We start from the raw sequence: 17,606 nt of genomic DNA, 5'->3' as shown, positions 1-17,606 counted from the left end.
CTCTTGATAGTATCACTGTACTATATCCCATGGTTTTTAATATGAGAATAAAGAAGAAACCCGTACACTGCTCTTGATAGTATCACTGTACTATATCCCATGGTTTTTAATATGAGAATAAAGAAGAAACCCGTACACTGCTCTTGATAGTATCACTGTACTATATCCCATGGTTTTTAATATGAGAATAAAGAAGAAACCCGTACACTGCTCTTGATAGTATCACTGTACTATATCCCATGGTTTTTAATATGAGAATAAAGAAGAAACCCGTACACTGCTCTTGATAGTATCACTGTACTATATCCCATGGTTTTTAATATGAGAATAGCCGAGTAGAATGTTCCATTGTTGTTTGATACAGTCATTTTCAATGTGCATGTGGAAATTCCAACTTGTCTCAGCATTCTTTTATCAGCCTGCAAACATTCTATTGCATAGATTCCCTATACATTAAGATATACACACGTGTGAAAAACTTATATGGTTATCATATATCAATTTGATCAGGAGTTGGTGGAGAACAATTTAACATCATTAAACCTTTGCCACCCCATGGACTAATAGAGGGGTTGGGTTAAATGCAGAGGTTGGGTTAAATGCGGAAGACACGTTTCAGTTGAATGCATTCAGTTGTACAACTGACTAGGTATCCCCCTTTCCCTAGTAGTGTACTTTGCCAACAATGGACCTCACCACTCCCTACAGCACGGAATTGGTCCAACTGCTTGTGTGGAGCCTGAATCAAGTTTTTGTCTTTCTGAACACGAAGAATGATGTCACTATTCTTCCACACAGTCTGTCTTTGGTCTGTCTTTCTGTTAATATATGCTGACATAAACCACCTTATACACTACTTAGATACAAATGTGCTTAAAATGTCAATCTGTCTATCGATTATGTGTGTTCGGTCATAATGCCGTTTGACATTGCTCTTACACTTAGAAAAAAAAGTTGCTATCTAGAACCAAAAAGGGTTCTTCGGCTGTCTCCATAGGAGAACCTTTTGAAGAACCCCTTTCTGTTCCATGCAGAATCCTTTCCACAGAGAGTTCTACATGGAACCCAAAATAGTTCTACCTGAAACTAAAAAGGGAGTTGAGTTTAAAAGGGTTCTCCTATGGAGACAGCCGCAGAACCATTTTGTAACCATTTTTTTCTGAGAGTGTAGTGTCAGACCAGTGGAGCGTTGGGTTTGCCAAATGCCTGAGTGCTCTTGGGTTGAAGAATGCATGAAAAGATGAAAAGAGTCATTTGACTTGGGAGGGAAAATGACAGGTTTCATTGATGTAAATGGCTGCACAGGTCCATCATATGAACAATTTCACTAAGAGACTGAATCGTTATTTTACACTGACACTGGCTCCATTCATCTTCTGAGGTAAGACACAAATGAGGACAAGGTTTCTGATGTTAGGATCTCAGGACATACGCACTTTTATCTGTCTGCAAATCTATATTTCTGCCTGTCTCTACCTTCATCCATCAGTACGTCTGTCCGTCTGCACCCTCCATTTTTAAACTTCATTCCATCATATGTATGAGCTTTCTTTGGGCATCTCTTAGAAGTCAGTCTGTTTGACTTCATCAAGTGATGTTTACCCCTGGCCTGTATAAATGGACAGACAGGTGTCAATGTAGTGCCTGTGAGTTTGTCACTCAGTGGATTCAGACTGATTCAGTAGAGCAGTCCATTTCAGACGGCAGGGGGCAGGATGCCTCAGAGAGAAGACGTCATCCTTTAAAGAGGGAGAGAGAGAAGGAGAGAGAGAAGGAGAGAGAGAAGGAGAGAGAGAAGGACAGAGAGAAGGAGAGAGAGAAGGAGAGAGAGAAAACTGCTGACAAACACAGTTACATATGTGGGCCCGTTTCAAACACTTGCGAAATACATACCCCCTCCCTCCCTCCCTCCCTCCCTCCCTCCCTCCCTCCCTCCCTCCCTCCCTCCCTCCCTCCCTCCCTCCCTCCCTCCCTCCCTCCCTCCCTTTATCCCAGATCTAAATAGCTTGTGAAAGGAAAATAATGGTCACCTTGCTGCATTCTGTCACCACCTCCTAGATTTCTATAGAGTGTCTGGAATCATTTTATTCCTGATCCATCCTGGCACGCCAGTGAACGATCCGGCTAATCTTCTAATGGCTGGGGCTGTCGGCGCTGTCATGTAGCAGCCCGTAAACCAGGAAGTGGAGGGATCTCCACAGCACCGACCTCAGCAGCGCAGGGCCCCCTGATGGTTCTCCCCCGCTACGCAACTGAGGAAGAGAAGAAAACGTTGCTGTCATGTGGAGAGATAGATCACATGTTTTCTGATCCAGCAGAGTGAGGGGAAGAGTTTATAGCCTTAGAAAGCCCAGATGATAGAGACATGGTACCTGGCATATGAGAGGAGGAGAAGGGGGAGGAGGGCCAGAACTACTGCTTCTAAGACAAGGCAACTACTATATTACTACTAACACTAGGATGCTACTACCACTACTACTACCACTAGAACTACTACTAATACTACTACTAGAACTACTACTACTACTACTACTACTACTACTACCACTTCTACTACTAGAACTACTACTACCACTACTACTACTAGAATTACTACTACTACTACTAATACTACTTGAACTACTACTAATACTACTACTAGAACTACTACTACTAGTAGCAGTACTACTACTACTACTACAACTACTAGAACTACAATTCCTAGAACTACTACTAATACTACTACTAGAACTACTACTACTACTACTACTACTACTAGAACTACTACTAATACTCCTACTAGAACTACTACTACAACTACTACTACTACTACTACTACTACTACTACTAGAACTACTACTACTACTACTACTAGAACTACAACTCCTAGAACTACTACTAATACTACAACTAGAACTACTACTACTACTACTACTACTACTACTACTACTACTACTACTACTACTACTACTACTAGTAATAGTACTACTACTACTATAACTACTACTAGAACAACTACTACTAGAACTACTACTAGTACAAGTAGTACTACTACTATAACTACTACTACTAGTACTACTACTACTCATACTACTACTACTACAACTACAACTACTACTAATACTACTACTAGAACTACTTCTACTACTAGAACTACTACTACTAGAACAACTACTATTACTACTACGACTTTGACTACAACAACAACAACAAATACTACTACAACAACAACAATAACCACACCAATACTACTACTAATACTACTACTAGAACTACTACTACTACCAGAACCACTACTACTACTACTACTACTACTACTACTACTACTACTACTACTACTACTACTACTACTACTACTACTACCAGAACTACTACAATTACTAGTAGTACTACTACTAGAACTACTACTACTAGAACAACTACTATTACTACTACGACTACAACTACAACAACAACTACAACTACTACTACAACAACAACAACTAATACAACAACCACACCAACTACTACTACGAATACTGCAACTAGAACTACTACTACTACTAGAACTACTAATACTACTAGTAGTACTACTACTAGAACTACTACTACTAGAACAACTACAACAACAACTTTGACTACAACTACAACAACAACAACTACTGCAACAACAACTACTACAACAACAATAACCACACCAACTACTACTACTACTACTACAACTCAGTGGTGTAAAATACTTAAGTAAAAATACTTTAAAGTACCACTTAAGTAGTTTTGGGGGGTATCTTATAGTTTTGACAACTTTTATTTTCATTTCCTTTCATTCCTAAAGAAAATAATGTACTTTTTACTACATACATTTTCCCTGACACCTAAAAGTACTCTTTAACTCTTTGAATGCTTAGCAGGGCAGGAAAATTGTCAAATTCAAGTATTTATCAAGAGAACATCCCTGGTTATCTCTACTGCCTTTGATCTGGCGGACTCACTAAACACAAATGCTTCGTTTGTTGGAGTGTGCCCCTGGCTATCGGAACATAACAAATCTAAAGAATCTGCCGTCTGGTTTGCTTAATATGAGGAAACTGAAACGATTTCTTTTCCTTTTCTTTTCCTTTTGATACATAAGTATGTTTGAGCAATTACACTTACTTTTGATACTTAAGTATATTTAAAACCAAATACTTTTAGACTTTTAATCAAGTAGTATTTTACTGGGTGACTCACTTTTACTTGAGTCATTTTCTATTAAGGTATCTTTACTTTAACTCAAGTATGACAATTGGGTACTTTTTTCACCATTGCTACTACTACCTCTAATGCTACTACTACTACTACTACTGCTACTACTGGTACTACTACTACTACTACTAATGCTACTACTGCTAATGCTACTACTACTACTGCTACTACTGGTACTACTACTACTGCTAATGCTACTACTACTACTACTACTACTACTGCTACTACTGGTACTACTACTACAACTACTAATGCTACTACTACTACTGCTAATGCTACTACTACTACTGCTACTACTGGTACTACTACTACTACTACTACTACTACTACTGGTACTACTACTACTACTACTGCTACTACTACTGCTACTACTACTACTACTACTACTACTACTACTAATACTACTACTACTGCTGCTACTACTGGTACTACTACTACTATTACTACCACTACTGCTACTACTATTACTACTACTACTACTTCTACTACTACTACTACCCCCTGCTAAGCTCTAGCACCACTGTTATGTACACATCTGTCCAGACCTGAGCTGGCCTTGGAGACCAGAGACACTGGTGCCCTTGCGGCCTGGGCTCTCATAAATATAAAAATCAACACACATCCACAGAGAGCTTTTCTCCTTGATGAGTGTTTGTTTTAATTACAGCTCAGTGTGTTTTCTGAACTGCCTGTCATTTCTGCCAGCTGAGAGACTCTCGGAGCCGTCTGCGAGCTGTGGCAGTCTAGTGGTCTACAGATGTACCACATCAGCTGTGATCCATTGTTCTTTAGAGACTAGCGAGTTGTGTGTGTGTGTGTGTGTGTGTGTGTGTGTGTGTGTGTGTGTGTGTGTGTGTGTGTGTGTGTGTGTGTGTGTGTGTGTGTGTGTGTGTGTGTGTGTGTGTGTGTGTGTGTGTGTGTGTGTCTGTGTCTGTGTCTGTGTCTGTGTCTGTGTCTGTGTATGAGAGAGTATGAGTGTGTATGTGTGTGTGAGAGAGATAGAGATAGTGTGTGTGTGCCTGTGAGTGTCTGTGTGTGTGTCTGTCTGTGTGTGTGTGTGTGTGTGTGTGTGTGTGTGTGTGTGTGTGTGTGTGTGTGTGTGTGTGTGTGTGTGAGAGGACCTTGTTCATAGTTAACAGTAATTATGGTTAGGGATAGTGGTGATGGGGGGTTGACGTCTAGATGGCTGGACAGACAGAGGCGGAGAGGAGGGAAAAGGGCTCAGGGCTTGGAGTAATCTGTGAAGATTTACCCAAGCGGCGAAGCCCACTTATGGGGTAGACAACACTGTTTTAGGGCCCCACATGGTGGCTGTCATGGTCAGTGGTTATACTGCCGTCAATGTCCTCATTATAACATACAGAATAGCATGTCCCAGACCCCTTCCACCCTCTTACAATGAACACGGGAGAAAAGGAGATAGGGAGGGAAAGACAGACAGATGTACAGATATACAGACAGACAGACAGATTATTTTCCTACCATTGGTCCTCTGCTCTCCCATGGAGAGTGATGCTGGGAATAACTAGTCAATGTCAGGAGGCACAACAGGGGGAAAAAGCAAGCTGTTTTACGGGAAGAGGGAGTTTCTCTGGTGTAACGTCCAAAGGGAAGGGGAGGGGGGGGGGGAGGGGGAGTGTGTGTGTATGTGTGTGTGAGTGTGTGTGTGTCCAGTCGAGAGTTTAGACATTAGTGTTATGCTAGAGGAAATGCCATTGTGACTGCCAGGAATGCTTTCCTCGGGTGTGATGTGTATTTCCAGACAGTGGGATTGTTTTAATTCCTGGCTTGCTGTTAGAATGTTCTGACATCACAAAGGGGTTCCACTCCATCTTCCGCATTCCGCTTCCCGCTCTTCCTTCATGCTCCCACCCATATTTGGAAGAGAAAGCAAGGGAAACCCGGATGGTGACTCAGAGGTTTCTGCTGCCAAGGGGGAATTCGCCACATCTGTGTGTGTGTGTGTGTGTGTGTGTGTGTGTGTGTGTGTGTGTGTGTGTGTGTGTGTGTGTGTGTGTGTGTGTGTGTGTGTGTGTGTGTGTGAGAGTTCTAGACAAAGAATTCATGGAGGGCTACACAACCTACTTCAGAATCTTTTATAGCTGAGCATTTGATTTTAAAACAAACACTATGAACATAAAAGGCCCAATCAGGAGCTGCTGAAATACTACTACTGGGTTTCTGCTACTGTATCATCGCAGCGGCTGAAGAAGACACACAAACATTACATATTCCCTGAAAAGTGCACTACTTTTGACCAGAGACCTATATATGATGCCAATTAGACACAAACTGTTAGACCTTACAGGAGACCCATTACTTCCTGTATGACAGTAGTATGAACCCAAGGGGTGAATATTGACCCTCTCCAGACCATATCCTGCACCCCACTCTCCCACCAGTCTCCCTCCTGCCCCTACCGCATCACTGTAGAGCCAGCAGACAGACCATAGAAGGCGAGTAGAGGAGAGGATGGGTTGGGAGGGGCTGTGGACAGATGTTGCAGCCCCCTCTACTTGGTGTGACTGAGGAGGACAACTCCGGGGAGGTCTGAGGTATCAACTGTAACCAAGAACAAATCTGAGTCCCGCTGCGCTGCTCATCTGAGTCATATGGCGACAAGCGGTCAACTGGGGTGTGGTTGCCAAAGTGTGACCAACCGACCGACCGACTGATCAACCAACCAAACAACCACATCTAGACTGGACGGCCCCAGTAGAGGGAGAAAAATCTGCCCCCACCCAGCCTTATCCCTCAACACAGACCCACGCCTGTCTGCCCATCACTACCCTATCCCCCCTCCCTCCGCAAGCCAAAAATAAAGCAGGGATAGAGTGAGAAATAAATCAAATAAAACAGAAAAGTAAGGAGTCAGAAAGAAAGAGTGTTTCTGTGACATTGTGCTCCTTTGTAGCTGTATGATTGAGGGAGAGAGCAGAGAGGTTAGATGGAGAGAGAGAGAGGTTAGATGGAGAGGGGAGGAGAGGATTAGGCAACACTAGAGCAGAGAGGTTAGATGGAGAGGAGAGGGTTAGGCAACACTAGAGCAGAGAGGTTAGATGGAGAGGGGAGGAGAGGGTTAGACCACACTAGAGCAGAGAGGTTAGATGGAGAGGAGAGGGTTAGGCCACACTAGAGCAGAGAGGTTAGATGGAGAGGGGAGGAGAGGGTTAGACCACACTAGAGCAGAGAGGTTAGATGGAGAGGAGAGGGTTAGGCCACACTAGTCGTCTGGGCCCACTCTAACCCCTAACCACACCTACATTTAGAGCCACTTTGTTCTTGTCAGCGTGTGGAAGACAGAGACTACTGCTGTCTATCGTTCTCTGGTACCATCCTCAGTCAGAAAGGCTGTTGTTATTCTCACTAAGAGAGCACCCCCACCTCCAACCCAACCACTGTCAATTGGACGTACTGAAAGAAAGCTTTCATTCATTGTTCTGTTCGTCGGGCTGCTTAATATCCACCTCCATATTAGACCTGGGTTCAAATGGTTTTGGTTTTAAATACTTTAGCTAGATATAATGCTAATAATATTATCTGCTTAATATTAATCTCTCTTGGTCATAAAACATGTTCCAGACCAGAAACCATCAACACATCAATATAATTACACTCAAAGGGCTAATGTGGTTTTGGGCAAAAGTCGCATGTAACAGTACATTACGTTCAGGGTAGAACAGAGGGTTATTATGAACATGTTTAGCAGGAATGTAAGTGCAGTTCTATGTGTGCCATTCAAGTCACTCTCCACCAGTGGAGGCTGGTGGGAGGAGCTATAGGAGGACAGGTTCATTGTGTTGGCTGGAATGAAATTAATGGAACGGAGTCAAACTTGTGGTTTGATGCCATTTGATACCGTTCCATTTCCATTCCAGCCATTACAATGAGAGCTCCTCCTATAGCTCCTCCCACCACTGCCTCACATGCCTCAGGTGAAAGGGAGCTGCAGAGAAAAAAATATACAAAAACAGAGAGCGTAAGAATATGAATACGAAAGAGAAATGAAGAGGGAAACGGGGGAGGAAAAGAGTAGGAAAGCACAAGAGATGGAAAATGTGAGGCAAACCCTGATGGGCCACATAGAGAAATAGAGAAAGAGAGGATCAGTGAGAAGAATAGAACAACAGAGGGAAGGAAAAATCCAGAGAGACAGATGGAGATGGGGAGATTGAGCCCTAGCTAGCTCCTCAGTGTAGATGTAGATGGAGACGAAGAGATTGAGCCCTAGCTAGCTCCTCAGTGTAGATGTAGATGGAGATGGGGAGATTGAGCCCTAGCTAGCTCCTCAGTGTAGATGTAGATGGAGACGAGGAGATTGAGCCCTAGCTAGCTCCTCAGTGTAGATGTAGATGGAGACGAGGAGATTGAGCCCTAGCTAGCTCCTCAGTGTAGATGGAGATGGAGACGAGGAGATTGAGCCCTAGCTAGCTCCTCAGTGTAGATGTAGATGGAGACGGGGAGATTGAGCCCTAGCTAGCTCCTCAGTGTAGATGTAGATGGAGACGGGGAGATTGAGCCCTAGCTAGCTCCTCAGTGTAGATGTAGATGGAGACGGGGAGAATGAGCCCTAGCTAGCTCCTCAGTGTAGATGTAGATGGAGACGGGGAGATTGAGCCCTAGCTAGCTCCTCAGTGTAGATGGAGATGGAGACGGGGAGATTGAGCCCTAGCTAGCTCCTCAGTGTAGATGTAGATGGAGACGAGGAGATTGAGCCCTAGCTAGCTCCTCAGTGTAGATGGAGATGGAGACGAGGAGATTGAGCCCTAGCTAGCTCCTCAGTGTAGATGTAGATGGAGACGGGGAGATTGAGCCCTAGCTAGCTCCTCAGTGTAGATGTAGATGGAGACGGGGAGATTGAGCCCTAGCTAGCTCCTCAGTGTAGATGTAGATGGAGACGAGGAGATTGAGCCCTAGCTAGCTCCTCAGTGTAGATGTAAATGGAGACGAGGAGATTGAGCCCTAGCTAGCTCCTCAGTGTAGATGTATATGTCTGTATTTTTCCGGTGGGATGCAATCCACTCCATAGGGACTCCTCCATAGCAGTGCTTCAAAGCTCCGCTGGTCACCCAACAACACACAACCATCCCCTGCCCTAACCTCCTTGTTAGAAAAACAAGCTAATTAGAGTCTCGTTAATGGGCTGTGCTACGAGTGCCTCTAGGATAGAGAGATCAACACGACGAAGGACCCTCAGAAACATGCCAGAGAGGCTCCTGCACTTTAGCGTAGCTGAGACAGAAAGGCAAACACAAATGTGATAAGTCAGCACTTCCTCAAAAGTACACACTTACATACTGTACGGACACGCACGCACACACACACACTAGAATACAGGATAATTGACTGTGTCTTGACTTTTTCCCCCTCTCCCTATATGACTCTGTAAGCATGTCATCATCTCCAAGTCACAGAGACAAACAGAGGCAACACATTATCCTCAGGAACAGAGTCTGGCTGATAAGGATGAACAGAAGAGAGCCCAGCTGCCCTAAAGAGAGGCAGCGTGCCAACTGGGATAAACAAACACGCAGGCTTATTTATCAGACTGAACAGTGAAGGAATAAAAAACAAGTGACTCACAGGAAACCCACTGGGAGATAAAATGTCACATCCTGTATGAGGCATCCATGCTGTCTCTCTGTCTGTCTGTCGGTCTCTCTCTCTCTCTCTCCCTCTCCCTCTCCCTCTCTCTCTCTCTTTCTCTCTCTCTCTCTGTGTGTGTCTGCAGTTCTCATCTCTTGAGGGCCAAGGAGTCCAAAAAGAAGCACTAAAGGAAAACCTAGTGGTAGAATTATAAGAAGTCGGAACCTTTTTAAAATAATGAAGAACCATCCCCTTACAAAAAGTCTGTGCTAACTGATCCAACTTTCTGTCCTCTCTATAAGGATGAAGACATTTCCTAACGCAGCTCCAGCCTCCAGGCCCTCTCTTCATGATTTTCTGACGCCATCTAGTGACATAAGTGTAAAACTGCTTCAACACACTTTGCAGTAAGCCACACACCAAACTTTCTGAGTCTGACAACCGAAAATTGACAAACACTCAATGGGATACTTATTTGCATTACTCAATTATTAATCTGTTGGTTTGATTGTCAAATGACAAAATATTGCAGGCTAGCTGTGAATGACATTGAGTTTGTGTGTGGACAGGCCACCAAGTCCTGACAGTGGCGGTCGGTGACGTTTAAGATGAGGGAGGAAGATTATTTTTTAAATTATAAGCATGGCCTTATTTCTATTACAGCATATTGGATGGCTGTCATTCATATTCCATTCAACCAGTTCACTGTATCATCGATAGGTTTAGGCTACTACATGATACTCTAATGTTCCCTATACCCATCATGAGGTTGCTACAACTTAGCCTATGAAAGTTTACAACAGAGGTGCACAGGTCAAGAGACAAATTTGAGTAATCAAGGGGTGCGGTCGTAAATTCACCCTTGGTATCTATTCCGATTTCAGACTTCTCTTTGCTTATTTGAGCTGTTCTTGTCATAATATGGACTCGGTCTTTTACCAAATAGGGCTATCTTCCTGTATACCACCGCTACCTTGTCACAACACAACTGATTGGCTCAAACGCATTAAGAAGGAAAGAAATTCCACAAATGAACTTTGAACAAGGCATACCTGTTAATTGAAATGCATTCCAGGTGACTACATCATGAAGCTGGTTGAGAGAATGCCAAGTGTGTGCAAAGCTGTCATCAAGGTAAAAGGTGGCTACTTTGACGAATCTCAAATATAAAACATATTTTGATTGGTTTAACACTTTTTGTGGTTACTACATGATTCCGTATGTGTTCTTTCACATGTTTGATTTCTTATTATTCTATTATTCTACCATGTAGAAAATAGTAAAAATAAAGAAAAACCCTTGAATGAGTAGGTGTGTCTAAACTTTTGACTGGTACTGTACATTAATGAGAAAATAAGTACAACAACAAATAAAAAACAAACATGAAGGAAGTAGAACAGAATGAAGCCATGGCATCTTCCCCTGAGCTGGACCAACCCTCACATTGTCTGAGAGCAGTGCTGGATAACCAGAAGCAACAACTGTAATCATGCTCTTTTCTGTAATGAAGCACACATCAGGGAGCAACCCCTCTTGAACTCAGACTCAACCAGCAACAATGGCCAATGCCTCCAGAGGGGATATTAATGAGAGCTCCCAACACGCCGCACAAGAGAGACATCGGCCCCACTCTGACTCCCCCCTGCCAATCCACTGGGACATCCAGGAAAGGCCCAGCCATGGGACCGGTGGCCATTTTTCAGCGGAGCAAGATGTAATAGAGTGGTGAACAGAGGTCTGTAAACTTCAATCAGCAGAACAAACACACCACACATGATGGCCCAAAGGCTAAGCTAGCCATTTTCGGTGGAAATTAAGATTGGAAGTCCTTCCTGTTGCCATTTGAATGTCAGGCTAAGAAGTATGGCTGGAACGGTGCTCAGCAGGTTGACAGGCTGGCTACATGAATGCCTGTGTGGAGCAGCCATCAGATACAGTTGAAGTCGGAGGTTTACATACACTTAGGTTAGAGTCATTAAAACTTGTTTTTCAACCACTCCACAAATTTCTTGTTAACAAACTATAGTTTTGGCAAGTCGGTTAGGACAACTACTTTGTGCATGACACAAGTCATTTTTCCAACAATTGTTTACAGACAGATTACTTCACTTATAATTCACTGTGTCACAATTCCAGTGGGTCAGAAGTTTACATACACAAAGTTGACTGTGCCTTTAAACAGCTTGGAAAATTCCAGAAAATTATGTCATGGCTTTAGAAGCTTCTGATAGGCTAATTGACATCTGAGTCAATTGGAGGTGTACATGTGGATGTATTTCGAGGCCTACCTTTAAACTCAGAGCCTCTTTGCTTGACATCATAGGAACATCAAAAGAAATCAGCCAAGACCTCAGAATCTTTTTTTGTAGACCTCCACAAGTCTGGTTCACCCTTGGGAGCAATTTCCAAATGGCTGAAGGTACCACGTTCATCTATACCAACAACAGTACGCAAGAATAAACACCATGGGACCACACAGCTGTCATACCGCTCAGGAAGGAGACGCGTTCTGTCTCCTAGAGATTATCGTACTTTGGTGCAAAAAGTGCAAATCAATCCCAGAACAACAGCAAAGGACCTTGTGAAGATGTTGGAGGAAACAGGTACAAAAGTATCTATATCCACAGTAAAACGAGTCTTATATCAACATAACCTGAAAGTTAAATCAGCAAGGAAGAAGCCACTGCTCCAAAACCGCCATAAAAAAGCCAGACTACGGTTTACAACTGGGGACAAAGATCGTAATTTTTTGAGAAATGTCCTCTGGTCTGATGAAACAAAAATAGAACTGTTTGGCCATAATGACCATCATTATGTTTGGAGGAAAAAGGGGGAGGCTTGCAAGCCGAAGAACACCATCCCAACCATGAAGCACGGGGGTGGCAGCATCATGTTGTGGGGTTGCTTTGCTGCAGGATGGGCTGGTGCACTTTACAAAATAGATGGAATCATGAGGGAGGAAAATCATCTGGATATATTGAAGCAACATCTCAAGACATCAGTCAGGAAGTTAAAGCTTAGTTGCAAATGGCTCTTCCAAATGGACAACGACCCCAAGCATACTTCAAAAGTTGTTGCAAAATGGCTTAAGGACAACAGTCAAGGTATTGGAGTGGCCATCACAAAGCCCTGACCTCAATCCTATAGAACATTTGTGGGCAGAACTGAACAAGCGTGTGCGAGCAAGGAGGCCTACAAACCTGACTCAGTTACACCAGCTCTGTCAGGAGGAATGGGCCAAAATTCACCCACATTTTTGTGGGAAGCTTGTGGAATGCTATCTGAAAAGTTTGACCCAGGTTCAACAATTTAAAGGCAATGCTACCAAATAATAATTGAGTGTATGTAAACTTCTGACCCACGGGGAATGTGATGAATGAAATAAAAGCTGAAATAAATCATTCTCTCTACTATTATTCTGATATTTTACCTTCTTAAATTAAACTGGGGATCCTATCTGACCTATGACATGGCATTTTTACTAGGATTAAATGTCAGGAATGGTGAAAAACTGAGTTTAAATGTATTTGGTTAAGGTAAACTTCCGACTTCAACTGTATATATATAAAAACATAAAAACAATACAATACAATATTATACAGGACCTCAGTTCCTACCGGAATCATCTCCATGTGGACATACTAGACTCATTTCCAGTGTCCAGTTCCAGAAACAAGTACATTCTCATCATCATCAACCAGTTTACTTGGTGGGTTGAAGCTTTTCCTGTTCCTGACCAAGGAGCTGAAACCACCGCCAAGAAACCTCAGCAACAACATGGAACGATAATGCACCACGACCGACTCAAGCCCCATGACAATGAGGTTATCCCGGCGTTGCTCAAGAGTCAAAGGAACCAGGTCCAACAGCGTTGTATAGACTCCACAGAGACACCCACACACCTGGAACCTCAGCAACTACCTGAGCCACCACCAGATGGCAGCCTCAGACTCTCCTGAACAGGAGCCAAAGGAGAAACAGCAAAGAGAAAAAGTGACAGACTGCAGGCCGTTGTCAACAGTTAAAACTACAACAAGTGGAAATATCAGACACAGATGAGGACAAAGACCCGATGGTAAACAAGACAGTGAAGACGACACTCTGTGGACGAAAGGTTCACAAACCTGAGAGAGACACCCGCTGTTAAAAAGGGGAAAGAAAGAAAACATGGACTGTGTAGTTTTCAGACACGTTACAAGTCAGAGAGATTGTGGACTTTGTTTAATAATCTTTACTGTTTAAACCAGTCTACAGCGAGTTCAGACTGTAAGGACTGTATTTATGTGTAGTGCAGATGGCATAGCCCCTTGTTCTCTCCCATGTCTAATACTGTACACACACTGCATGCATGATAGCCACTCATTGGTTAGTAGACGTGCCATGTTTAGGTTAGTTGTCTAGTTTTCCCACAGTTAGTTGGAGGTTTGCTCGCATGCACTTCGCACGAACGTGGACATCGTTCTGTGCCCGAGCAAGAGCGCCTAGACATAGCCTGTGTTATCACCAGTTGTATAAGAACATGTGCTGAGTGCCAGTATCTTCATTTGAATTCCCATCATTATTATACTTGTATCATATGAGAAGATCCTTCAGTAAATGTCCATCAAACGTGAATCATTCTTGTCATGGCCATTCTTTACCCACACATCATTAGCTAGGAAGAGCTATAACCAGTAACACAACAATGGCAAAAAAGTTCAAATGATTGAGTGACAGGTTGACACAAAATCTGTGTCAGCACAATGGATGGAAAGCACCGCAGTGTGTGTAGGGGGTCTTTGGAAAGCCATAGTGTATAGTTGTATGACAGTGTATAATTAGCCTTGCGCTTTAGGTGAATGTCCTGCTGAAAGGTGGATTTGTCTCCCAGTGTCTGTTGGAAAGCAGACTGACAGGTTTCCCTCTAGGACTTTGTCTGTGCTTCACTCTATTCTGTTTAATTTTATCCTAAAAATACTCCCTAGTCCATAACATGATGCAGCCACCACCATGCTTGATAATATGAAGAGTGGTACTCAGTGATGTGTTGTGTTGGATTTGATCCAAACATAATGCTTTGCATTCAGGACAAAAAGGACATTTCTTTGCCACATTTTTTGCAGTTTTACCTTATTGCAAACAGGATGCATGTTTTGGACTATTTTATTCTGTACAGGCTTCCTTCTTGTCACTCTGTCATTTACAGTGGGAAGAAAAAGTATATGAACCCTTTAGAATGACCTGGATTTTTGCATAAATTGGTCATAAAATGGTTTCTGATCTTCATCATCATCATCTACAACAATAGACAAAAACAGTCATGCTTAAACTAATAACAAACAATTATCATCTCTTTATTTAACTAGGCAAGTCAGTTAAGAACAAATTCTTGTTTTTGATGACATTCTAGGAACAGCAGTTTAACTGCCTTGTTTAAGGGAAGAATGACAGATTTTTACATTGTCAGCTTGGGGATTCGATCTTGAAACCTTTCAGTTACTAGTCCAACTCTCTAACCACTAGGCTACCTGCCTTCCCTTTTCGATCACACCGTGTAAACATTCACAGTGCAGGGTGGAAAAAGTATGTGAACCCTTTGATTTAATAACAGGTTGACCCTCCTTTGGTAGCAATAACCTCAAACAAATGTTCTCTGTAGTTGCGTATCAGACATGCACAATGGTCAGGAGGAATTTTGGACCATTCCTCTTTACAAAACTGTTTCACTTCAGCAATATTCTTTGGATGTCTGGTGTGAACTGCTCTCTCGAGGTTATGCCACAGCATCTCAAACGGGTTGACGTCAGGACTGACTGGGCCACTCCAGAAGGCGTATCTTCTTCTGTTCAAGCCATTCTGTTGTTGATTTACATCTGTCTAATGGGTTGTTGTCCTGTTGCATCAACTAACTTCTGTTGAGCTTCAATTGGCAGACCGATATCCTTACATTCTCCTGCAAAATGTCTTGATAAACTAGGGAATTAATTTTTCATATCATATTGACTTTGCAGAGAACTACCTGTGTAAATACACAAGTGAAATCCAGGCAGTTCACTTTGGTGATTCTCACAAGCAGGTGACCCTCCACACCTGTGTTGGATATACCACAAATGATAGTTTCACTTTGCTCACGGAGCTCTTCTAAGCAACATGACCCCTCTGTTATCTGGGCCCATCTCTCAAAAACACTGGCCTACTTCCTTGAGCTCTGCCGGCTACTGCTGTACACTTTGTGAGTGATGGGCCTACAAACCAATATAGGTCTGAAATCTTTAACAGTGGTTGTTGTTCAAAATGTTTGCAATAAAATATGGTTTTCATACATTTTTTTTTTTACATAGATGTCATTTCCACCACACCTTGTCATTTCCACCACACCATGTAATTATGTATAATTTACACACATTTATTTATTTTAGATATGGAAATCATATGGTTGTTATCATAATCTCACAAAAAGGTTGGGTGAAAAAATCTTATTTTTCATGATAGATACATATTTTCAGCTGTCACCAAGGCAAGTTTATACATTCAGGGGTCGTGTTGAATTATTAATATTAGGAAAACTTTAAAAATAATTTAAAATAATATTCAATACAAGTTAATGTACAAATGTATAAGTAATCCGTTATAAATCAATTGTATGACATTTCATTTTCAACTAAAATTGATGTTTAATGACGTGATGGAAATGACATTTGTGTATGGCTGTCTGGGAAAAAGTACAAAAATATATAAATTCCTGAATTCCGATCGCAGCCATTATCAGATATAGTTTCTAGACAAATCAAAGACAAGTACAATACTGGTAAAATGGTGTTTGAATAAGTTTTAATTTCTGAAAGTTTGCATGGCCAAAGTGCCCAAAGTTGCATAATCACCCATTTATGTATTTGTGCTTTTTAGCATATAAATGTAACCTCCACACCTCCGCTAATCTCTAGACTAGACCACATTGTTGTGGAACGACAGGGAGTTTTACCCGCCTTTTTTGTCCAGTGTGCCCTGCTCACGTCGCAGCATTGCACACCGTCAGTTCTTGTTGCAGATTGGCGTCACCGCAGCAGCATTAATACTTCCGGTCGTCCGATCCTGCCTTCAAAATATAAGTCTGGTAAAACGCTATGAAAACTATACGAAATCAATCTTTTTTGTAGCTTTGCTTAGTCATAGTGCACAATGTAAGAATTATGGTACAACATTCTAACTACATCAGGGGGAAATCTAAACTAATGAGAATTACTACTTTATATAAGATAACGTACATGATAAGGTGGAGCACATTGAGAGATTGGTATTTCATGTAGTTGTATATTATAGAATCTCTGTGTACAAAACATTAGGAACCATAGCCGTGGGAAGTAGGGGTGCTGAGGATGCTGCAGCAACCCTGTATATATATATATATATATTAATACTTTTCTCCAGGGAGAACTTGTCCACTTCCCCAATCTTCTGGTGCAAACGCAGGGAGACAAAGATGTTCCCAACCATGTTGATTTTATCCAGAAGCTGATGGATTACTTCAGGGCTTGCTTTGATGACTTCACAACAGATCCACAGATGATGCAATCTCTATTGCACTCCACACTGCCCTTTTCCACCTGGACAAAAGGAACACCTATGTGAGAATGCTATTCACTGACTACAGCTCACCGTTCAACACCATAGTGTCCTCAAAGCTCACCAATAAGCTAAGGACCCTGGGACTAAACACCTCCCTCTACAACTGGATCCTGGACTTCCTGACGGGCCGCCCCCCAGGTGGTAAGAATAGGTAACAACACATCCGCCACGCTGATCCTCAACACGGGGGCCCATCAGGGGTGCGTGCTCAG

At 42.5% G+C, this 17,606-nt stretch overlaps 1 long non-coding RNA gene across 2 annotated transcripts; it reads right to left on the bottom strand.

The window, feature by feature from the left end:
* Positions 1–213: 213 nt before the first annotated feature.
* LOC118964324 (uncharacterized) lies at positions 214–9,937 on the bottom strand. Of its 2 annotated transcripts, XR_016494977.1 has the most exons (3): positions 9,787–9,937; positions 2,031–2,252; positions 214–1,739 (listed from the first exon to the last, which is right to left on the bottom strand). It is a non-coding gene; the product is annotated as an uncharacterized LOC118964324 (long non-coding RNA). The 2 variants fall into 2 exon arrangements; XR_005051370.2 differs by lacking the exon at positions 9,787–9,937 and having other exon boundaries at positions 2,031–2,359.
* Positions 9,938–17,606: the final 7,669 nt, after the last annotated feature.

Source organism: Oncorhynchus mykiss, chromosome 3 (genome assembly GCF_057628025.1).
Source record: "Oncorhynchus mykiss isolate SJ-2025 chromosome 3, ASM5762802v1, whole genome shotgun sequence".
Taxonomy (NCBI): Eukaryota; Metazoa; Chordata; class Actinopteri; order Salmoniformes; family Salmonidae; genus Oncorhynchus; species Oncorhynchus mykiss.
Note: the sequence above shows the minus strand (reverse complement) of the source record. Positions and strands in the feature narration are given on the sequence as shown.